This window comes from Drosophila yakuba, chromosome 3R (assembly GCF_016746365.2).
Source record: "Drosophila yakuba strain Tai18E2 chromosome 3R, Prin_Dyak_Tai18E2_2.1, whole genome shotgun sequence".
Classification (NCBI taxonomy): domain Eukaryota; kingdom Metazoa; phylum Arthropoda; class Insecta; order Diptera; family Drosophilidae; genus Drosophila; species Drosophila yakuba.
Window position 1 is genome coordinate 24,599,081 of NC_052530.2, and position 21,253 is coordinate 24,620,333.

Below are 21,253 nucleotides of genomic sequence, written 5' to 3' on the forward strand. Positions count from 1 at the left end.
AAAGAAACAAACAACTATAAATAACACAGAACTTCGATGGACAGAAGGGCGCACCACAAAGCTGTCAATTAGCAGAGTTTCTTACTTAATTTTGGAATTTTCAAATATTTTGGGGGGAGAAACAAAATAAACTTCATGTCGTGGTCAAGTTTTAAGTGTTTTACTAGAGATCCAGATGAAACACTAAATTGTTGCACATAAGGATTGGTTTTCTAAGTTATTAAAGGGGGACATTATTTGATTTTTTTTAATATTTATAAAATATGAGTTTTAAAAATATAGTTTACCAGTTCGAATTAAGAGAAAAACTCTCTTTTTATCAAGAACATTAAGGTAAATTTCCCACTTAAAACAAAGCTGTGAAAAGCTTTAAGCTTTTGTATCCTTAGGGGGAATTTGACAGCGGTATCTTATTTGAAATTAGGTTAACTAAAGTGAACACAGTTGTTAATGTTAATAAAGGACATTATTAAAGGACTTACAAATATTTAAAAAAAATAAATACATTTTAAAGTACATACATTTTATTAAGTCTATTACTTTAAACATAAATACTGATTCATTTTATTTTTGCTAAAATTTCTTACAAATGTTTGAAACAAGAACATTAGTATTCCCTACCATCTCGCCTTGAATAGGTTCCATAATCCGCCCACTATTTTCTCTTAAGTGCGGCGGGAAATTTTCTCTTCGCTTGTGGCACATTTATTGCGGCGGTCGAACGCAAGCAAAACAAAAAGAGCAACAGCAACAACCACACGGGCGAGAAGAGGCTCTAATACCAATTACATTGTGCGGGTCGTTCGTAAACCACCCCCCTCCCCATCCTGTCGTGCTCGCTCGGCTAACTGTTGAATCAACGAGTGGTTGCCGAAGGGCCGTTCGTCCGTCGTCGTGCGACCTACGACGAACGAATCGTACGGTCTTCAGTCCTATTCGAAACGCGATAGCAAACGGTTGTGCGCTCTCGTCCCACTGCCACCGAAAAAAAAGGTGTTAAAATTGAATTTGCAGAAGTTCAAGTCGAAAATCGAACTCGCGGTACTTGGTTAATAGTAGTGCTGATTTGAAATAACTAGAGCAATCTCTAAAAAATCAACTCTAATATACTTTGCATTAGAAGTGCTGATAAAGTGAATAGAAACATCATTCGGAAAGTAAACAACTATCATATTGCAACTGGCAAACCTTTTCAAACCGGCAAGCAAAATCGCGGTTCGGGATTTCGGTTATCCAAACTGCACCTCTCGCGTCGTCTTTTACCGTTTTTTGGCACCTACGCGCGCTCTCTCGCTTCGCCAAAAAATTGTACGCTCTCTCGCGAAATACCGTTAGGCCCAACAGCGCTGGGCAAGAATCTAGCAGCGCCAGCGTCGCATACACATTGCCATAAATTGTGATTAACCGCAGCGCAACCAAAAGCGACAGCAAGACGAAGATTTTTAATTAAATTAAGAGTGAAAAATACCAGCAGCCGCAACAACAGCAGCAAACGCAAACAATCAGCACTGGCAAATTAAATATTTAAATATTTGCACTCGGAAAATTGTGCGGCATTTTAAATTAGGACTCCACGTCGCATCGCTGGGCATATTAAAGTGACATATCCCACATCCCCAATACCGTGCTCTGCTCCAGTGATCCCAAGCTCCCGCTTCCAAAACACAAGCAAATGCCATAGATGGTGTGTGTGCCAAGCCAAAACAGCCATAAATAAAGCCAGCCAAAAGCAAATAAACAAACGCAACGAAACGAACAATCGGGCCAAAGTGCTTAGTCAGGCTAAAAGACCCAAAAATCCGACAGCAACAATAATCCTTAAATTTTCCCCGTCTGAGGTAAGTACCGTCACCTGTTGAGAGTGGAGTCCTTGATACAATTATTCATATGCACATTCACATTCACATTCACATTCACAATAGAGCGCTGCGTTGACGAGTGGCATTAAGAAAAATAAAGCAATTGCACAATTTAATTGGAGTCATTGTTTTTGTTTCGCCGCTCTTGCTGCATTTTAAATGGCGGTGCGCTGCAATCATTCAGCTGCATAATTAATATAAAATAAAGCTATACGATTGCCATTTTTTTTTTGCTTTGTTGCTCGTATATCTTGTCGTTGCTTTATTGTTTGTATTTTTTAACAATTAATTAAAAATATGTATGATGTGTTTTCGCACTTCAATTGGCTGCCAGAATTCTATTTTATTTCGTTTTGTTGCCAGTTTATCATTTTCCTTTTTTTTTTTCCCCCCTCCATAAATTGCCGTTTGCCATAGGCTTTGGCCATGGCCAATTGCAAATTGCAAAAAAAAAAAAAAGGTATGGAACATTGTAAAAATGCAGTTTATATAGAAAACAATTATGCGCCAGTTGCAAAAACACAGAGCGGATCTGATTGAAATGGCATAAATCCAAAAGGAAAACCAAATCTCTCGATGTGACAATCACAGTTCGTTTACTCGCATAATATGCCAGTCGAGCTTAACCGATTGATATCTGTATAAATTATGAATGCTCGCTGATAATTTTGCGGTTGGGCATTTTGATTTTTTCATCTGTTATGGAATGCAATTTGAAAAAAATGCATTAAAACTCATCAGTGTCAATCGTATTTAAATGGGATTAACTTTGCCTAATACAATTGTCAGAAAGGACAAATTCACAAATAGCTGCGAATGGGTGAAAAATATATTAAATGATTCTATACTTTGTATGAATCCTGGTTTAGTAGCCTAAAATGTTTAAAAAGAAATTTTGTTATGCATTTGACTTAAATTTTAAAGTCCCTTTCCGCTGCTTTTATTCGAAATGTACTCAATAATTTACGGTGCAACTCAATATTTTCCAGCAAGAAAGGGTTGAGGGCAAAGAAGCAGTTTCGATATGTACATATATGTATGTATAAACGTGGTGAAAATGGGGTTTTAAAATAAACGCATGCATATCGTATGTGTATCTTTTCACACGAGCCAATATATAAATGTGTATATCGGCAACTTTAATTTCCGTTTAATACTGCGGGCAGCCGCCGAAGCTTAAAAATGAAAGACATATCAATAAATAAGTGCGTCCCGCCCGCGGAGGAAAATCGAGTAGCCAATATCCCAGCACATTTTCCACAAACGCACACACATGCACGGGCGAACTCACACGCATACGCACACGCACACACTGGCATAAATAAGTCAGCGCACATAATGGTTAAATAATTAAAGACACACGAAAGCCACAGCAATCACATGGCATAATAGTTAAAGACATTCATATTTATATTTATTGAGCTGCATTCATCGATTGGTTCGGCTCCAAAGCCATTATTCAGAGACTGCCAGGACTGCCAGGACCCCCAGGATCCCCAGAATCGAGTGTTCTGTATTCAGTATCCTTGCCTGACCATTTGCCATTAATTCTATGATGGCCCACAAAATGCAATTTAATTTAAGAGCCAGCCAGCTACTCTATTAAGCTCCAATTGTTATTCAAAATTCCAAACGCCAACTAGCGCATACCTCATGTTCATGGGGGCGTGGCAGCTCCTGTTGTGGTAATTGTTTTAAAGCATTCGTACATAAATTTGGCTAATTAAACCAGACCGCACGGGCGCGCACACACACACACAGGAAAATATTCCATAATAATGGAATAATGTAAATAGTAGTAGCTTCGACCGACCACAGACAACTAGCCACCATTTCGGTCCATCTCCAATGTCCTGGCAGGATCCGTGTGCATATACCATATATGCATATGGTCGCTTGTATTGGCCATGTCGATGGCAATAATAACAAAGCATAATTCATAACAATAAAACGAGTCGTACACGCACTGGCTGCAATTGGCTTTAATTCAATTGTCCGTGCATCGATTGGTTCTTGGCTATTACCTGATTTCGAGTCCACAGCTATACTCCATTTCGATTTCGTCCTTTTGCCGTTCCATTGCCAATTGCTGGCAACGAAATTGATAAATGCCGAGCTTGGGTACGTTTTAGTTTAGTTCGCAGCCACGCTGGAATTCATAATTAATTACCGACATTTAATTACAAATTGTATTTGCCGGATGAGAGATTAATAGAGCTGTTGGCAAGGGAATTATTTGGTTACTTAGTGACTAAGTCAGAAGCTCAAGTGGACAGAATTGTGTGGAAGTAAGAGCCTTACACATAATCACTCTCAGATCGTGTGGTTTACTCACATATGTATCTAAATATTGGTCACTTCGGGGCAGCAAATTTTAAGCTGCTTACTTTTTTTTTCATTTTTGGTTTTATGCTTGTGTTGAAGACATAGCAAACATAGGAAACTAATACTTACTTTGTTCTGTTATCCTTTCGGTGTCCTTCGCTTCTCCCTCTTACTAATGTATATGAATTAGCTTTCTTTTCATTTTACAATTCATTTTCCTTGCGATGGTTCATAATTTCGCTCAACCATTTTTCCAACTATTGACTAATTACAAAAATAAACGAAAAGAGAACGAAATCTAGATGCCATAATAAGCAACTATTTTATTTTTGTGCCCTTTCTCTTCGCTTTTATTTTGGTCGATGTTAAAATTTCTGGCTAAATGGCAAAAGGAAAATAAGGAATGTCCATACGGAGTTGCCGCCGCAGTAGATTTCTCGTATTTTTCCAAATGACCCAATAAATTTGAGCTCATTATGACGCCAAGCCACGCTTTCCACTGCCTCCTCCTTTTGTTTCTGGCCAGCTGAAATAGCAAAAAAAAAATATTAAAAAAAAAACAAACAAAAAAATGAGGAAAAAATCAAGCAGGGGAAAAAGTGAAACAGAGCTGGCAGAAGCGGCGAGTAAGTAAAATAAATGTGGCAGCAATCGTAGCTGCGGGAAGGAAAATAAAAATGAGCCAGGATCCCAGGTAATTGCTGTGAGAGGGCCAAAACCAAGGGGCCAGGACCGAAGGGCCAACAATCGGGGCAATGAGCATTGCCTGGCGCATAATGAGCGTGAAAATAGTGAAAATATGAAAGCGTCTACGGGCGTAGAATTACTGGAGGGGCAAACGCAATCTTTGATTTGCTAATGGCTAATTCTGCTGCCGGTGCAGAACAGTATGCTACGATTTTTGTTATTGCCATTATTTTTGCAAGGCGTTGCGTTAGCCAAGTAAACGCGTCAAGCAAAGGTCCTTTGGCTTTTGTATAAATAGTTCATATTTGCGTTGGGTTAGAAACTATTCAACGGGAAAAGCAATTATTTGAGGAAGAACCATCAGCTACGGGATGCTTGCCTAAGGTCAGATCCCTATAAATTTATTCCGCTTGATGCTTGATTTCAATGTATTCGGCCGGACTTTGAATTATCCTGCTGTTTTGGTTAGTGCCAGTGCCGCCTGCATTCGGTTGAAATCCATGCTTAGGCGCTTTATTACGGCTAATTAGGATGCCGTTGCTGTTGCAGCAGCAAATGCAGTTGCAGATTGGCTCAGTTGCTGCATTTGGGCCTGGCTAATGCTAGGCTCACACTCACACACACACACACACACCATACACACACGCATACAGGCGCACACACATGCGTCGTTTGTTTAGCCATTCAAGTGTGCACATTTGAATAATTAATTTGTGCAGTGGTAATTTACACGTTGGTTGACTGGCTTTTTGGTTGGCATTCGGTTGTGTGGGCTGTGAATCGCTCTTGGCACCGTGGCAGCATGTTATTTGATTATTTTACTTGGGCAATTGCATTCGTTTGCGGCTACTGATGTGAGTGTGAATGTGAGTGTGAATGTGAGTGTGAGTGTGATTGTGGGTGTGAGTGCGAGTGCGAGTGTGAGTGTGGGCTGCAGTGGTGCCGTATGTCATGGCATATTTATGACACTGGTAATTAAATTTAATTGTTGCACTTCTCTGCCAACGCCCCCTTAATTCGCGTTTCGTTGCGGTCGTGGGCCCATAACTTAGCCCACTAACGTCCGTCCTGCACGCATCCTCGTTTTGGTTATCCTTACGCCTTAAAACAAAAAAAAAGTGGACAGTATATTGTACTATATGTATGTATATGAGTGTATAAAAATATAGTTTATATTTTTACCCCAGCTTGTTGGCCTTGGCGACCTGTCAACGGGCATTGGCTTTTGCTTTATTCGCAGGCATTTGCTTTCTTCGCGGTTTAGATTGTCGCCCTTGTCCATTATGGCTTGACACACATTCTACTTAAGGCCGCTTTGCGTGCTGCTCCTGATATGATAAGGTTGGCTACATGGAGCCACCAGTCAACCAGTCCACCATCCACCAGGATATCCCTCGTTTTGGCCCGACGACCAGTTGTCGGCTTAATTGCAATGCTAAACGCTAAATCATAGCCTCACGTGCACCACGTAATTAGCTTAAATTGTAAGCTGTTGTTATAGGATTGAGCTTGCCCCTGTGTGTGTGAATATATGAGTGTGTGTGTGTGCGACTGCATGTGTGTGCGTGTCGCTAATTAGCCAAGAGGTCAGTTGCAGCACACGAAACACAGATTTTCTTCTTACCTGATTTTCCATAATATTTAATTTCACTTTCCAATTTTACAGATATGACATTTCGTGATGTAAGCTATTTAAGCACCTTTTATTAAGCCAATATTAACGAGTTTCGCTGTATTTAAAACATTTCTATTATATATTTCTATAGGGTAGTTTTTATTGGTTTTTTTTAGTTATTTAAAATGGCAATTTCAAGTATTTGTCCGTGTTAAAGATGAATAATTACACATCACAAGCAGAAACCATAGCCTAATAAATCCAAAATTTATTAAATAGCTTCTGTGACAAGTAATAACCAATATTTGATTCGAGGCATTTGTATTGACATTTGTGGCTGGCCATTTACCTGCAACACAGATGATGGCATTTACGTTTATTTAGTCAGTTTCGTGTGGAATGTTTGTGCTCTTTAAATCTTCAAAATTAATGACAGAGGAGTTATTAAAAATATATATTCCCCAGTAAGCCAATCACAATTATTTGCAAAGGAGAAGCATCATGTTTGATATGCCCACAGGCGTTTTGATATGAATATTATTTCACAAAGAAGAAATAACTTTATCTTCCGAAAAGATAAGATATCAATTGCCTGTACTAATGCGTTCATCTTTGGCCTTTAATTATCTGGCTTTTAATTTGCTTGTGTAAATGAAGCACAATTGGAAGCCCGTTGTCTTACCTTCTAATTATTTTCGTTTGTTATTTAAATTTAAAGTGGCTTTTGTGGCAGAAAATCCCAAACAGTGTTTAGTCTAATTGCCTAAGATACACATAAGCAAATAAACAAACAATTTTGGGCTGTTATTAAATTCGGCTTAATTAAGTGAACAAATCGAATAATAAACGAGTGAGTCCATGGCCGATAAAGGCACATATAAATTTAAATTTAAATGGAAAGAGCGAATCGAGGCCTAAATTGTATGCCTATGTTTGTTCACTTGAAAGTCCAAAGCTGAAAGGGAGTACAAATAAAAGCGACAACACTTCCTTTATTATTTTATTTTCGACTTTAGGCTTGAGAACGGGTATTTGCCCGCAGGAACCCAAATAATTAAATCCAGAAAAAAGTTGAGAAAAGAAAAAAGAAAGCTCAACAACATTAGAATGAAACAGTCGACAGACGACGGCGAAGCGATTGCAAGGACAAGTGAAATCGAAAGTGAGGTAATGCCCGCCAGCAGTTTTTGACAGTATCCTTGACTTTTGTTGGGCTTTTACCCGCCGCTTTTAAAAGCCACCCGCCCACTTAGGAACAACCTCCACCCATCGATGGTAATGAAAAACGCGCCCTTTGTGGGCTCCCTTAATGGGCGCGGGCGCCTTGCCAGAAATGCTTGTCGTGCCCCGGTGTCCCAGTTTGTGGATACCTTGTTTTGCCTTTCATTTTGCGCCATGCGCCGGCACAAAACTTTTTGAGTAAATGTCTTTGTCAGCAGGTGTAGGTGTAGCTATAGGTGTAGCACCAGGCTGCTTTTCCTTCCTGGTGTTTTCCACCTTCCACCCGTTGGGTTTTTCCCCGTGTCCTTGCTGCTGCTGCCGGCGGCGGCTTCTTGCAGTTTCATTACCCCAAAACAAGAGATTTTTGTTTAAACTTCGTTTGGGCGAGGGCAAAAAAGAATACTTTGCATCATTTATGCGGTCTTTTGCCGTTTGAGCCTTTTTTGTTAATGCCAAAAGTTGTGGCTGTGCGCCCTTTGGCTGACTGACTTCTTGGCTCGGCGTCGACCTGTTAAATGTGTTTATTCGAAACACTTGAATTATTTAGACACATCTGACTGGCAATGCCTTTTGATTAGGCCATACATATTCCATGCATTCATAAAACCTGCTGCTCAAACAGATTTCTCGACTACGAGTTTTATGGCCTAGGTGGATGGATGAAAGGCGAAGGCCTTTGTGTTTTTGGCCAGAGTCAGCATAAAATTTAGCACGCAATTACCAGCTGGCAGATAAGTCGATAAGCCGCTGATGAAATGGAATGGCATGGCCATGGTGCCGCGCGGAATGAAGCTCATTAAAATGCAACGAAATGTCACCTATCTGAAATTGAAGCGCAATCTTAACGGACCTAACAGCCAATTATAGCTGGTGGGGACACGGCACAAATTCCACGATAAACATCCTGCCTGCGACACCGGGGGTCCTGCAGGAAAAGGAATGGCCACAATGGGAGTCGCCTAAATTAGAGTGCAAGCTTGTTAACGATAAAAGATGGCTCATACAAGGAAAATACGAGTGTAGACAAGTGCACTGAGGCAAAAACTACACACAAACTGCACAAGCAATAATCAAACATTTTTTATAAGTTACATTCAACTTCTAAATGGAATGGTACTACTTAATAGACTTGTCAGTTTATTAAAAAACGTACCATGAATTAGTTTATGTTAGTTGTGTTTTCGCAGTGTACTAATACCCGAAAAGTACCAATATATTCGCCACTATTTATGTATATGTGCTGGCTTTTGGGTCATTGGAGGTCACTGCTCTGGCTAAGACGTTTGCATAATATGGGCAAGATTTCTCCGCTTTGGCCTTGTATTTTTCGGTGGGCCGCTGCGTAAGTAGAGTCATATTAAATGTCAGTAAATGGGAAACGAAATGCTACCGCCGCTCCCATCCGCATTGGGCTTAGTTGGGTCTTGGACTTGGTCGTGGTCCTCGCTGGTTAACTGCAGAACATAAGCCCTGGCATAGAAAGCGATAAAAATGGCTTGGCCATTGTGTTGCCGCTTTCTGCACCATATTGCCAAGTGTTCCTTTCATACGGCCTCGCATTGTCTGGCCCCCGATGCGTAAAGTGAACAAAAATTGTGGGAAAATTACATTTCGAGGAGCCCGGCCCGAGTGTGGTGCGTCGTCCAGAGAAATCCCGACTTAGCCTATTAGCATTCATATTAAAACGAAAGTGGAGCCATATTGCGTATACGCAGTGTGTACATTTGCCAGAATGTGCGTAATTCTCGTTCTTTCAAGCTTCCTGGTTGTGAATTTGTGTGCGTGCTACTTTCGCCTAGAATCTGTTATTTTTGCCTTTTGTTGTTGTTGTTGTTGTTTTTGGCAGACAGCTCAGCACTTGGGCAGATTTTGGGATTAACGTGAGCTCATCTGCCCAAGGAAGCACTTCCCTCGTTCCACGCAAATGGAATACTTTGTGGCGGAATGGATAGGAAAAGTTAATTCCTTTTTGAGTAATACGCGTTGTCCTTTTGAATAGGCACGAAAATTGCATTCTTTCCGGCCCCAATTTTATGTCATTTGGGGGTTGGGGCTTGCAAACTAAGCTCGGTTGTTTACTTTTATTAAAACCCAGAACAGAAATTGTTTAGCCATATGAATCGTGCATAAATTGAGAGGGACACGCCAAATTACCATAGATTTAAAAGCAATACTTAAGACTTCCCCGTCTTGTTTACTAAAGTTGGCGAAGTACATAAACTTTACACTATTAAATTGGATAGTTAATGTAAATAGAATGTGTGTTTAATTATTATTTTTTCATAGGAATGATATGATTTTTTTAGAAATCCCCATTTAATAATCCCCAATACAAATATAACCTTAAACCAAATGAATGATTAATTTGGTTGCTTGTCGTTGTCCTTTAACTTCGAGATTATCCGCAGGCAACTACTTAATCGCGCTGACTTTGTTCGAACCGAGTACTAACCGCAGACATGGGGCGGATCCGAGTCCGAGCCGAGTTTTGGCATATCAATGGAGGCGCCTCTCACGCCAAATGGCCAGGACAACAGGCACTTGGCCTGACTTGGTTGTTTGCGTGTTTTGCTTAGGTGTCGTCGCTTATGTGGCCTGCCCAGGACACTTAAGGGCACTTTAGATGTGTGTGTGTGTGTGTGTATGTGTGGGTGTCCTCGATAGAGGAATAGTGGTGAAAAGGGACGAGCATATGGTAACACAAGGATACAAAGTGGTCAGCGGAGCCATTACAGCGTCAAAAGTGCTTATCTACACAGTTGTTCAGTTGCGGTTGTTGTTGTTGTGCGGGTGTTGCCATTGTGTCCAAAGCTAAATAATGCGCTTAATAGCGCTTACCCACCTCTAAAGCCAGGACCAACAAACACACAACAGCGTCCATGTCCAGGACATCACGCTCTGCGTTTTTGCCATTTGTGCGCCGAGCTTTTGTCTTTATGCCATTAGGCGTGCAAACACTCACACACACACACGCACATGCACACGCACACACACACACATAGAAACGGGCTAGCGTAGTCGGTTTTTGCCCAGCGATTTGCTGTCTTTGCTGTTGGTGTTTTTTTGGTGTTGTTGCCAGCTCGATTAGCATATCAATATGCAGTGTGTGCACCGAACTTCAAACTCCGCTCGCTGCCAGCACAGATGGGCCATCCTCACATCCTCACAACCTCACATCCTCAGGTTCCTGGCTCTCTATTCAGTGCCACGCACAAGTGACACATCGTTATGCGGCCTGATAAACATGGGTCTCCGGCTCCACCTACTTACAACCTCACACACACACATATTGCGCATACGGCACGTTGTCAACGTCAAGTGCTTGAGTGCGACAAGAAACTTAATGAAATGAGCGAATTGAATAGTTCACATGCAGACATCCATACATGCACACACGCATACTCCTTTCTCGGCAGGATATTGGGTTTTATTTTATTATATTTCTCCTGCCCAGCCATACTTTGCTTATTCTCTCTATCAGCCGAGCATTCGAGTATTCCGATTCAGTTTCTGCCATTGTGTGCACCATCCAGGCGGCACATGCCGCCATTTGGCAGAGTAATATCAAATTACAATGACTACCCATGTGGATCATGTGCCAGTGTGCGTGTGTGCATGTGTGCATGTGTGTGGCTGTACGTGTGTATGTGTGCATGGGTTGATGGTGGGCGAACACACACCTTGTTTGTGTGTTGGTAAACTACTTAATGGCGTGTAAATTTGCCGACGCGCTTCGACGCTGTTCGGTTTCAATTTTGCGGCTGAGAAAAATTAATTTTGCTACTCCCTTTGTGGGCCAGACCACTCCACTATCCATGTCCTGGTGGCAGACGCTGCGTATGCGTAATGGATTTGTGCAATTAAACTGAAAACAAGAGAAATGCACATCACACGCACACGCACATGCAAACGAATTTGATCACAACCAATGGTTTGGTAAGCAGAAAACAAACATTCAGACAGTTAGACAATCACTCAGTGAGTCAATGTCTAACCTGTTGGCTTAGTTGGTAAAGTTGCCAGTAGTTGCACCACCCGTTCCTTCTCCAATCTTACCATCCTCATTCCAAACCACCATTGCATGCATTATTAGCAAGTTCGGCTTACCCACACTCCACTGTGGTTGAGAATGGAATTCAATTTCAGCCTGACATAGGAATTACAAGCAATCCAAGTTGACTCCACCAGCAGTACAGTAGCAGACAATACAGAAGCCAAAGGCAGAACAGCAGAGAACAGCACAGCTATCCGGAAGATATACCCCAACGCCTCCCAGTATCTCCCAGTATATATTCCTGTGTGCCCTTGCCAAAAAACTGTTTACGTACCAAATAAATTTGCCATTAGATGAAGGGGAGAATTTACACGACTTCAGCCAGGCCAGAGCACATAAACAATGCAGCTGCAAGTCGGCCAAGAAGAGTGACACTCAGGACCAACTCCTGCGGCACAAAATTGAACCGAACCAAACCGAACCGAACTGAACTGAAGGAAAACTGACTGACTTGTGTTGGTTGCAGTTGAAATACCCTTGAGTTTATTGAAGCAAGTCAAGGGATCTTTAATGAAACATGCTTCTGAATGGGCAAAGTTATAACTGAAAATGCTCTAAGGCTTCAAACATTTTTGTACATTGATTAAAACGAGAGTAAATAGTTCTATGGTCCTCGAACAAAAGGGGTAAATACCTTTTGGGAAGGGTATAAGGATTTACAGTAAGGGCCACCAAGGATGCCTGTGTCGATAACGCTTGGCGGAAATTTACGATGAGCACACAGTGAAATTGTCACATCGAATCGGAAAACAGCAGCAGGCTACAGAATACACCTGGCTGAAATCCTGTTGTGAATCTCCCATGCTATAGTAGATGCAGCTAATGAAATCTCATAGCCATGGATCGGAAAAAAATCCCCTACAGTGGCGGATGTCGAAAATTGAATATGTTGCCGTGCGCTCATTGGCCATAAATTATCACTTTCAGGCTGTAAGTGTCCCACTACTGAGATACTTTATATAACTATTTCTTAGCCTGCAGCTAGGAACTACGAATAACAACAAATCAAAGAGCCTTCTGCACTGTAAGTGTACACATTTATTTCGCCAAAAATACGGAGTATATATTCCAGTTTGAGACACTGCAAGAGGATCGTTTATAATCAGAAAACCAGAAAATTCCTTATTGCCTCAATGGCCACGACATGTGCACACAGATTTCATTGTGTCTGGGGCAAAAATCTTTGAACTATGAAAAATTGATATTAGCTAAAAATACTTTGAGTCCTTGTGGCCGCCTGGCCAATGTCCTTACCAGTCCTTTTGTGTGCGCTGTTTGCCCCTTTTTCTCGATTGGCCCAATACCACTGCCATAGCCACTGCCACTGCTACCAAAAGCCTTTCTCACAGCCAGTTGGAGTGTGTGCACAATGATTAGACGACGGGTCCGAACACTGGCCACATTGTACAATTTACTCTGATTCTTCCTGCCCTCCAGGGACTCATCCCTCGCTCCCTTCTCGGTCCCCCAGGATGTGTGGGGATACTTTCTCTTCTATTTTTTTTTTCGGTTTGCTTATTTTGGCTGAACTTTATTTAATAAAGCAATTTGCGCTTGGCTGACATTAGTTATTGTTTGAGCCCCAGGCCGCAGTGTCTGGCCCGGCGCAGATAATTTGTGGAGGGTTTCTGTTACTTTCGTGGTAAATGGTAAATGGTCAATGGTGAGTGGGAAGTGGGAAGTGGGGAGTGTTTGCCGACCAATTGCCACAACTTGTTAAGCAATTAAATTTAATTTGCATGATAAAAAATAAATGAAGACTGGCTGGGCGCGCAGGGTATACTTAAACGTATATATATATAGCTTCTGACATCTGCTGAAATGCCACTGCCCTTGATTAATGGTGATTAATGGTCGGCAAAAGTTGACAATGTCGGGCCCGCAGGTACCGTGTACTACAAAAGCAGATCAATCAAGCGAACGAAGCGATTTTTGGACTCTAGGAATTGTAGGTATTTTGGTATTTTGGCAAGTCATGCCAAAATCCTGGGGAATCACGCACCGCCAATCAAGTCAATTAGTTGCCGGTGGGAGATGTGCCAAAAATTTAAAGAATTTCTCACGGCATCGCGTTCGAATTGAATGCTAATCTAAACCCTCTTCCCTTTTTGGATACCCCCCAACTCCCCTGCCAATTTTTTTTGCTGCCACATTCAACGCCTCTGGTGAGGCCTGCACCTTTCTGCATAACAAATCAATGGAGGAAGCATTTTTTCACGTTGCCTGCAACGGTTTTAAGCGCACATCCGCAGCGGTAACGCCTGCGGCTCTACACTTTTCGGCTTTTTGCTTTTATTGTTGCTCCATGTGTGTGTATGCGTTTTACCAAACTGTCAATCAATAGAATTGTTCGCCAATTTTTTCTAGTTTTTTTCATTTTTCTTTTTTTTTTTGAATTTGGATGGATGTAGGCCCGCCGCAAGGACGAGCCGGCAAAACGAAATCCAGATCGAGCCGAATGCAACCGAATGGAGTCGGAAAACATTGTTGCCTTGCATGTGGCGTCCATGGGCCGTCAAAGGCAACGTGCATCACGATGGGGCAATGTTATTTTGCGCTTTGTGGCTGCGCTTGGCCCGTTACGACATTTGCAAGCTGCACGCTGCACACCAACACCGTTAACACACACACGCACACTACAGCAGCAACTAGAAAAAAAGCCGAGCAAAAATGCCGAGCTGGCGAAAAAAACTGGCCAACAAGTGCCGTTGATCTATGAGGGGTCAGCGCGGGACAGTTGGCCGAGCAGTGTGCGCTCAAGTTTAGGCTTTAAGCCGACTTTTGGCCGGGCCATTTAAGGCAGCAACAAAGAGGTCCAAGAACTGTGACAAAAAACCAAACTTGTTCAAGGTTTTAAAACGAAAGTGTGCCTAAGAAAATCCCATTTTCCTCATACAACACATCAAGTGTAATAAGGAAAGTACAAGCTATGGAATTTTCACACAACAGATGCATTTGGGAAATGGGCCCATGTTACATGTTACATTTTCTCCCGGTGCAGTGCAGTATCTTGCTGCTCTGCGAGCCATCAAACTGCTCGTTAACGCTCCGGCAAAGGAGCCAGCCACTGATAGAGACGGAAAGTGAGATGAAGGATGCAGGACGAAGGAGTTGAGGTGCCGAGGAGGCAGGATGAAGGATCCTTCCTTGAGGCCGCAGGCTGCGTTCTGCATGCGGCTTTGATTTTTGTCTTTGTTCACGTTTTTGGCCATGTACGTTGTGTGTGTTGGCCCGAAAGGCAAAATCAATATATCCCTGTGGCTTGACGGTATTTCCCTCTTTTTTTTCCCATTTCTGTTTTTTTTTTTTTGTGGGTTTTTGGTGTGTGTTTTTGGCCGTGATTTGCCTGCGCCTTGGCTTTTAGCCTGCCTCTCTACCTCGTTCGGAAGTTGGCCGTCTGTTGGTCGGTTGTTCCTCGGCATGCAGGCATTTATTCAGGCACTCCAATAACCAATACCCAGCCCCTTGCAATTGCCCTCCCCCCTCTCCATCGTGCAACCATCATACCATCATACAGCTGACTGGGCTTTGTGTGAATCGGCCGTGATTATGTCTAATAGCTGTCCAAGTCGATCGATGTTCCGTGTGCCTGACAGTTCAGTTGAGCCGAGCAAAAGGCACTTGGGGTGTGTGTGTGTGTGTGTGTGTGTACATGGCCTTCAGCTACCCTTGACTCACAATCGTAATCGCAGTGTAACTACATTCGATCTCTGGCATTTGAAGTGGGCTCTGATGCATAATAAATGAGCCAGCCGCACTTTCGCCTAATCATATAATAATAACTTAAGTAATGGCCAGCATAAATAAATGAATCACTAATGAGCTGAAACTGTTTCCCTTTTTGGCAGCCACAGAAACGAGCTGCGACGCACTAAAAATGCGCCATTTACGGCAATCAAAATGATTAAGTGCGTTCCGGGTGTAGCAATGCGAATATTGCGCATACGACGCGTTGCCATCGCCCCAAAAACCGGGCCATAAACGCCTGGCCAAAAGAAATGGGGCGGCGTGCGAAGAATTATGTTTCGCCATTGGGTCGAAGCTTAAAGCAATTTAAAGCGCTTCACGTCGGACGCAATTTTGTTAATATTTCCGAGGAGGCGTCCAACAAAAAAAACAAAAAAAAAAATACAAAAACAAAGAATGAAGTTAAAAATACGCTTTAACTGCTACAACAAGTCCCCGGGGAGTGATTAAAATATAATAAATTTCACTTGAAAAACGAACCAAGACAGAAGCGGCATAAACCGAAAGGAGATTAAGTGGTTGGCCAGCATAAAAACCGCACATGCAAACCCACTGCTTGCCACATCCACCCAACACTCACACTCACACACCCACCCCCACTCCCCACCCATATGGACATGGACTCCGCCGTAGTTGTTGGTCTGTAGTCCGTAGTCGGTAGTCGGTATTCTGTAGTCCGTGTCCGGATTCGGGGTTTTTTGGGTCCGACCAGTGGAGCCCACAAAAGTGTGAACATAATTTAACATGCAGCGGCGCGCCAGTTTTTGGGTTTTTCGGTTTAGACAATGTTCAAGGATTGCCTCGTTTCTTTTCAGTGGAAGCGCAGCTAACTTTTTAGCCCCCTCCACCAAAATTCAAACGACGCCTCTGTCCGTCAGTTTTGTCGGCGCTTTGAGCCAGGCGTTTGAGTGTTTTGAAGCCTTATGTGAATTTGATTTGCGGCATTTTAATTTATGAACATGTGAAAGAGCCGCCGTCGAGTTACCAAACATTTTGCCAAAACATTTCCTGAAACAAGTTGCGGTTACAGGGGTGTGCAGAGGGGCGCAGAGTGGAGCCTTTTCCGCCGGGTCCAAAGCCCCCTAGCCAGTCAGACAGACAGTGGGGCTTTCTCCATGGAGGAGGAGCCCCAGCTGACGTAGTCGCTTTTTGTGCTGAATGCCAAATCAAGCAGCTGCCTTATGTGCTTTAATTTTGCCGTTTTTTTTTTTAACATCTTTTCATTTGACTACCCGACTTGAGCAATTTTTGGTATTCTGGTTTTTGAATTTTTTTTTGTTTTGTTTCGTTTTATTTTTATTTTCAATTTTTATTTTTTTTTTCTGGTTTACTTATCCAGAATCCAGGCAGTGTGTCTATGGATGTGGGCGTTTCGTCGGGTTATCAGTGCTCGCATAAATCTTTTATCAACCAGTCGCAGCTGTGCGGCAACGTAGGGGATTTTTGGGGGTCCAGGGGGGTGGGGCTCTATGCCCCCCTGTTGCTGCTTCCTAATGAATACGCACAAAGTTGCTAATGAAGCTGCGGAATGGGAAGACGAAGAAGTTGGGCATACGAGTATGAATGCATATACATATAGGCAGGAGGCATTCATACATATGTACATAAAGCCAGATGGAGACATCGGGGGCGTGTCCCAGGCCTTATAGCTGATCTCATGAATATGCGACAGATAGAATAATTATACACTAGGGGCTGAAATGGGATTAGAGTGGGCTGGGCACCTCCAGAGCCTTGGAGCTGTGAAGCTGTAGATCTGTGGGGCTGTGGGGCTGCAAACTTTGTCTTCAATGTCTTAAGTGTGGCCTGCTAAAAAATGCTAATGCGATAAATCCACACACACGACATTAAATAAAGCAAATGTAGCTTTTTGTATACAACAAATATTAAAGTCTAACGACTTGTGCGAGCTAAAGTTTTACAAAATTGTTTAGGAATTTAATTCTATAACTCTATAAAAACATAATTCATTGTAGCTTGCAAAATACGGTTATATGCTAACTCATAATTAATTATTGAAGACAATGCCTTTGTCCTGGTTTTGTATATTTCTCAAAAATGTTTACATGAGAACCATAAAAATTTTAAAAATATATCATACATAGTTTCTAGTTGTATGTAGATAGATCAGTATTTGCTTTTATAGCCAACATTTTATATGAACTTTCATCAGTTTGGACATTTGTTCCTCAAACTTGTTTCTCCGTTCAGCTACATAGCTTTGCCGTAGCCGAAACTTAACTTAATTGAGAGCCATTTGAATAAGTTTTTTACTTTTTCAACTTTGCTGCGGCATAATTGCTTGGCTAGGTGAATTGAATTCGTTTTTGTTCTACATTTTTTTATTAAACTTTGTGCCTGCTTATGGGCAGCGATTACCCTCAAGGCTGCAAAAGGGGAAGCCGCAGGAAATAAAGGCGAGCGCAAGTAACTGGGCCAGAATGCTTATTGTGTGGGGCCGTTACTGAGTCCGAGGAAAGTCAGGTCCTTGCTGCTGGCGAAAAGGAGAGAGGTGAAAGTCAGCTAATGGTAAATAACGATAAATAGCAAAAAAGGAGTGGAAAAGCGCCTTCGGCCAGAGGCAAAGTCAATGACGCACTCCGGGCACTTCAAGGCAGCAGCCTCATTGGTAGCTACAGCAAAAGCAAATTCTAGTGTGCTTAAAGCGTAAAATTGTTTGTTATAAAATTCAATTGCAGCTGCATTTTCCTTGTGCTGTTGTTCTTGTTGCCGTTGTTGCTGTAGTTGCTGCAGTTGCTGCAGTTGCTCTTGGCCAAATGCAATCAGCTGCATAAGAAATGCCAAAAGCTGCAACAGAAACAGCACGAAAAAAATAAGAGGAAAGTTTCCAAGTTGAGTTGGCTACTTTTGTCTTGAACTGAGATTTGCCAAAGTATAAACTATAAGTATATCGGAGCCTTGGAAAAAACTTATGCACTTTTTTTGCTGCATATCAAATGCTAAAATGCAATGAACAGCAGCAAAATATGAAATAAGCATATCGCACTTTCACAGAAAATTTCCAGCTTTAAATGTGAGTTCTCAGCTAACCAAAAATATGCGTTATCATAATTAAATTTCATAGTTGACATAATTGGAAAGTTGATAACCAATTTAAGACATTCAATTACGAACTAGGTGTCGAAATCTATGAAATGAAAAGAGAAATGAAACATAGTAGAGCATACTAGTTATTTCTACGGCCCCTTTTTTTAAGGTTTTGAATCAGAATATTCAGGGGTCTATGACCTACCGAATATGTCTCCCCTTTGAATATGTTATGGCAATCCGCAGAAAACATGTGAGTGCGTTCCATCAGCGACTCATGTGGCATATTACCTTTAATGGGGACTACTTTGAGGTTGTTTTTACCGGGTTGGGCTGAGACACACACACGCAATCCACTCGAAGCCCACCCGCTGGCGTCATAAAAGTGCGTAACAAGCGGCAACAGGTTGCCAAGCTCCCTCGTCCTTCGTCCTTCGTTCTGAGTTCTTAGTCCTTCGTCCTCGCAACAAATTGCGCATATCAAATTTACGGAATTGTCGCAGCTCTTCCACCTCTTCTTCGTGTTCTACTGGAATTCCCGCCAAGCCTTGGCAAACTAATAGATTTCGTTGCCTTGGCGGCGCACTGGGGCACACACTCGACTTTATGGCCAAAGTGTTGGGTAATGGGCTCAAATGGTAGGCGTTGTCAATGGTTCTCTATAGTCTATAGGCAGCTAATGCCGCATTTCAGGGCTCGTTGTCTATGCTTTTTTTTTTTGCGTTTTTTTTTATAAGCGTTTCGCGTGACAGCGCCTGCATTTACATATCCTCGACATTAGAGCCGCCATATTAATGATTTTATAGTGTAATAACGCGTTATCACGCCGTCACTCACACTCGTGGGCTTATATGGCCAGGCGCATAGATATGGCTAATTCATTTGTTACTAGCTGTTTGCTTTTATTTCTCCCTCTCTCTCTCTATTTTTTTTTTTTTTTATATTTTCCAAAAGCTTCATTTTGACAGTTTGCATTTTGATTGAGTTGTTTTCACATAATTCATGAGGACAGGCCAACGGAGCGTGTTTGCAAAATGCAAAACGATATGGTTATGGATATGGATTTTGTATGTGGCCTCGTTGTGGATTTCTGTGTCCATGTCTGGGCATTAATAAACATTTGATTTGTGATTTGTTGCGCTGCATTATGCAAATTGTTGTCGTGCATAAATTGCGCAAATTATTTTCAGTCTGCCGACTTAATTAAATGACAAATTCATTTTTTTTGGCAAAGAAAACAAAGGACGACAATGCAGCGCCATTGGAGCTCTAATAAAGGCCATGAAATGAATAGAACTTAATGAGCCCGGTCGGCTTGCTTTTGAATACTGGACGAAATTTAATAAATCAATACAAAGTTAATATCTGGAATTTATATAAATACGCAGTAAACAGCTGTGAGAACACTTTCAGCCGTTGGTAATTGCAAATCGAATGGTCATGGAATATACCTATATATATTGACATCATTTAAATATTTGGAACAATCAGCTAATTACGCGTGTGCTCCAAATATATGGACTTGATTTCAGATTAAATGCCAAAATAATTTGTTAGTATAATAAATGGACTTAATTACCGCTACGCCTGGAATAGTTTGTTAATTACTGCTGCGTACTAGCCATAAAAACTATTAATAAACATATTTATCTCAATTTTTCATAAGAAAAGCACAGGACATGTGTCATTGTCTCTAATGGGATTTTATCTATTGAAGGAACTAAGGCTGTCGATTTTTCACGTTGTCATGACATTTGTTTTAATCATCATTAAATCTGCTTTTAATTGCACTTTTGAATTGAAGGTTATACATTCATTCAGCGCCCAGTCTTCGCAGCAAATTTGTTGCAAAACATGAAGAACTAGTTTGTGGAAAAGATAAACATCCTTTCATGGCATCCCTATCTCCATTCAATGGGTTCCAAAGGTCCACTTTCTCCTCTTTTGCGGCGTTGCCTGGATACGATTGTCTGGATTGTTGCCTAATTCTTTTGGCTCCATTCAGTTGAGTCCGCTAATTGCTATAACTTCCACTTTCTGTCCGCTGCTCTCTCTCTCTCTCTCTCTCTGTGTGTATGTGTGTGTAAGTGAGGGTATCTGTGTGTGTAAGAGAGTATCTGTGTGTGTGAGAGAGTATCTGTGTGTGTTGATTGCGCTAAAATAAATGAGTTTTCATGCTAACCGAGCAAAAGTTGTGCCAATTATAGTGGCTCAAGGCCCGAGGCTGAGTTTCCCGGTATCGGTTTGAGTTTGCGGAAGGAGCAGCAGGATGAGGATACAACTCTCGCCGCTTGAAAAGTTTTCGCTTTTGTCTAATTTATATAATGCCATTGCCATTTAGCATAAGAAGCGAGTGAATTGCTTTACAAATTGAATGCAAATTTCCTCCTCTTCATTATACGTAATCATTCAGCCAAAACAAAAAATTCGCCTATCCCAAATAAGACGCGGCTTTTGAAGGGGGGGGCGCACAGAATACAGAATATTCGGGTTAGCAAAAGTGTAGTGAGTACTTGCAATTTTGATGCATGAATTTTGTGATTCGCGATTTTAGCATTAGTAAGACAGAGCTTGATTCGGAAGCTTGGCTGCGGGATTATTACGAAACATTTCTCGCTTTTAATCAGAATCTCGGCTGGCAGGATGATAAATGTTCGCTGGCACCCGGGGAAATTCAGGTCGGGGTCGAGGTAAAGA

The 21,253-nt window shown here is 41.8% G+C and overlaps 1 protein-coding gene and 1 long non-coding RNA gene across 6 annotated transcripts in view; one reads left to right on the forward strand and one right to left on the reverse strand.

The window, feature by feature from the left end:
* Positions 1-934: 934 nt before the first annotated feature.
* The window catches only part of LOC6538227 (leucine-rich repeats and immunoglobulin-like domains protein 1), a 127,334-nt gene continuing 107,015 nt past the window's right edge, over positions 935-21,253 (forward strand). For all 3 annotated transcript variants that reach the window (XM_015193219.2, XM_015193220.2, XM_039375142.1), the window contains exon 1: positions 935-1,838. The gene's annotated coding sequence lies outside the window, so the exon portion shown is untranslated. The remainder of the gene's footprint in view (positions 1,839-21,253) is intronic.
* On the reverse strand, positions 17,538-19,487 carry LOC120321711. 3 transcript variants are annotated; one of them, XR_005561412.1, is made up of 2 exons: positions 18,848-19,487; positions 17,538-17,999 (listed from the first exon to the last, which is right to left on the reverse strand). It is a non-coding gene; the product is annotated as an uncharacterized LOC120321711 (long non-coding RNA). The 3 variants fall into 3 exon arrangements; XR_005561414.1 differs by having other exon boundaries at positions 17,538-18,002; XR_005561413.1 differs by having other exon boundaries at positions 18,762-19,487.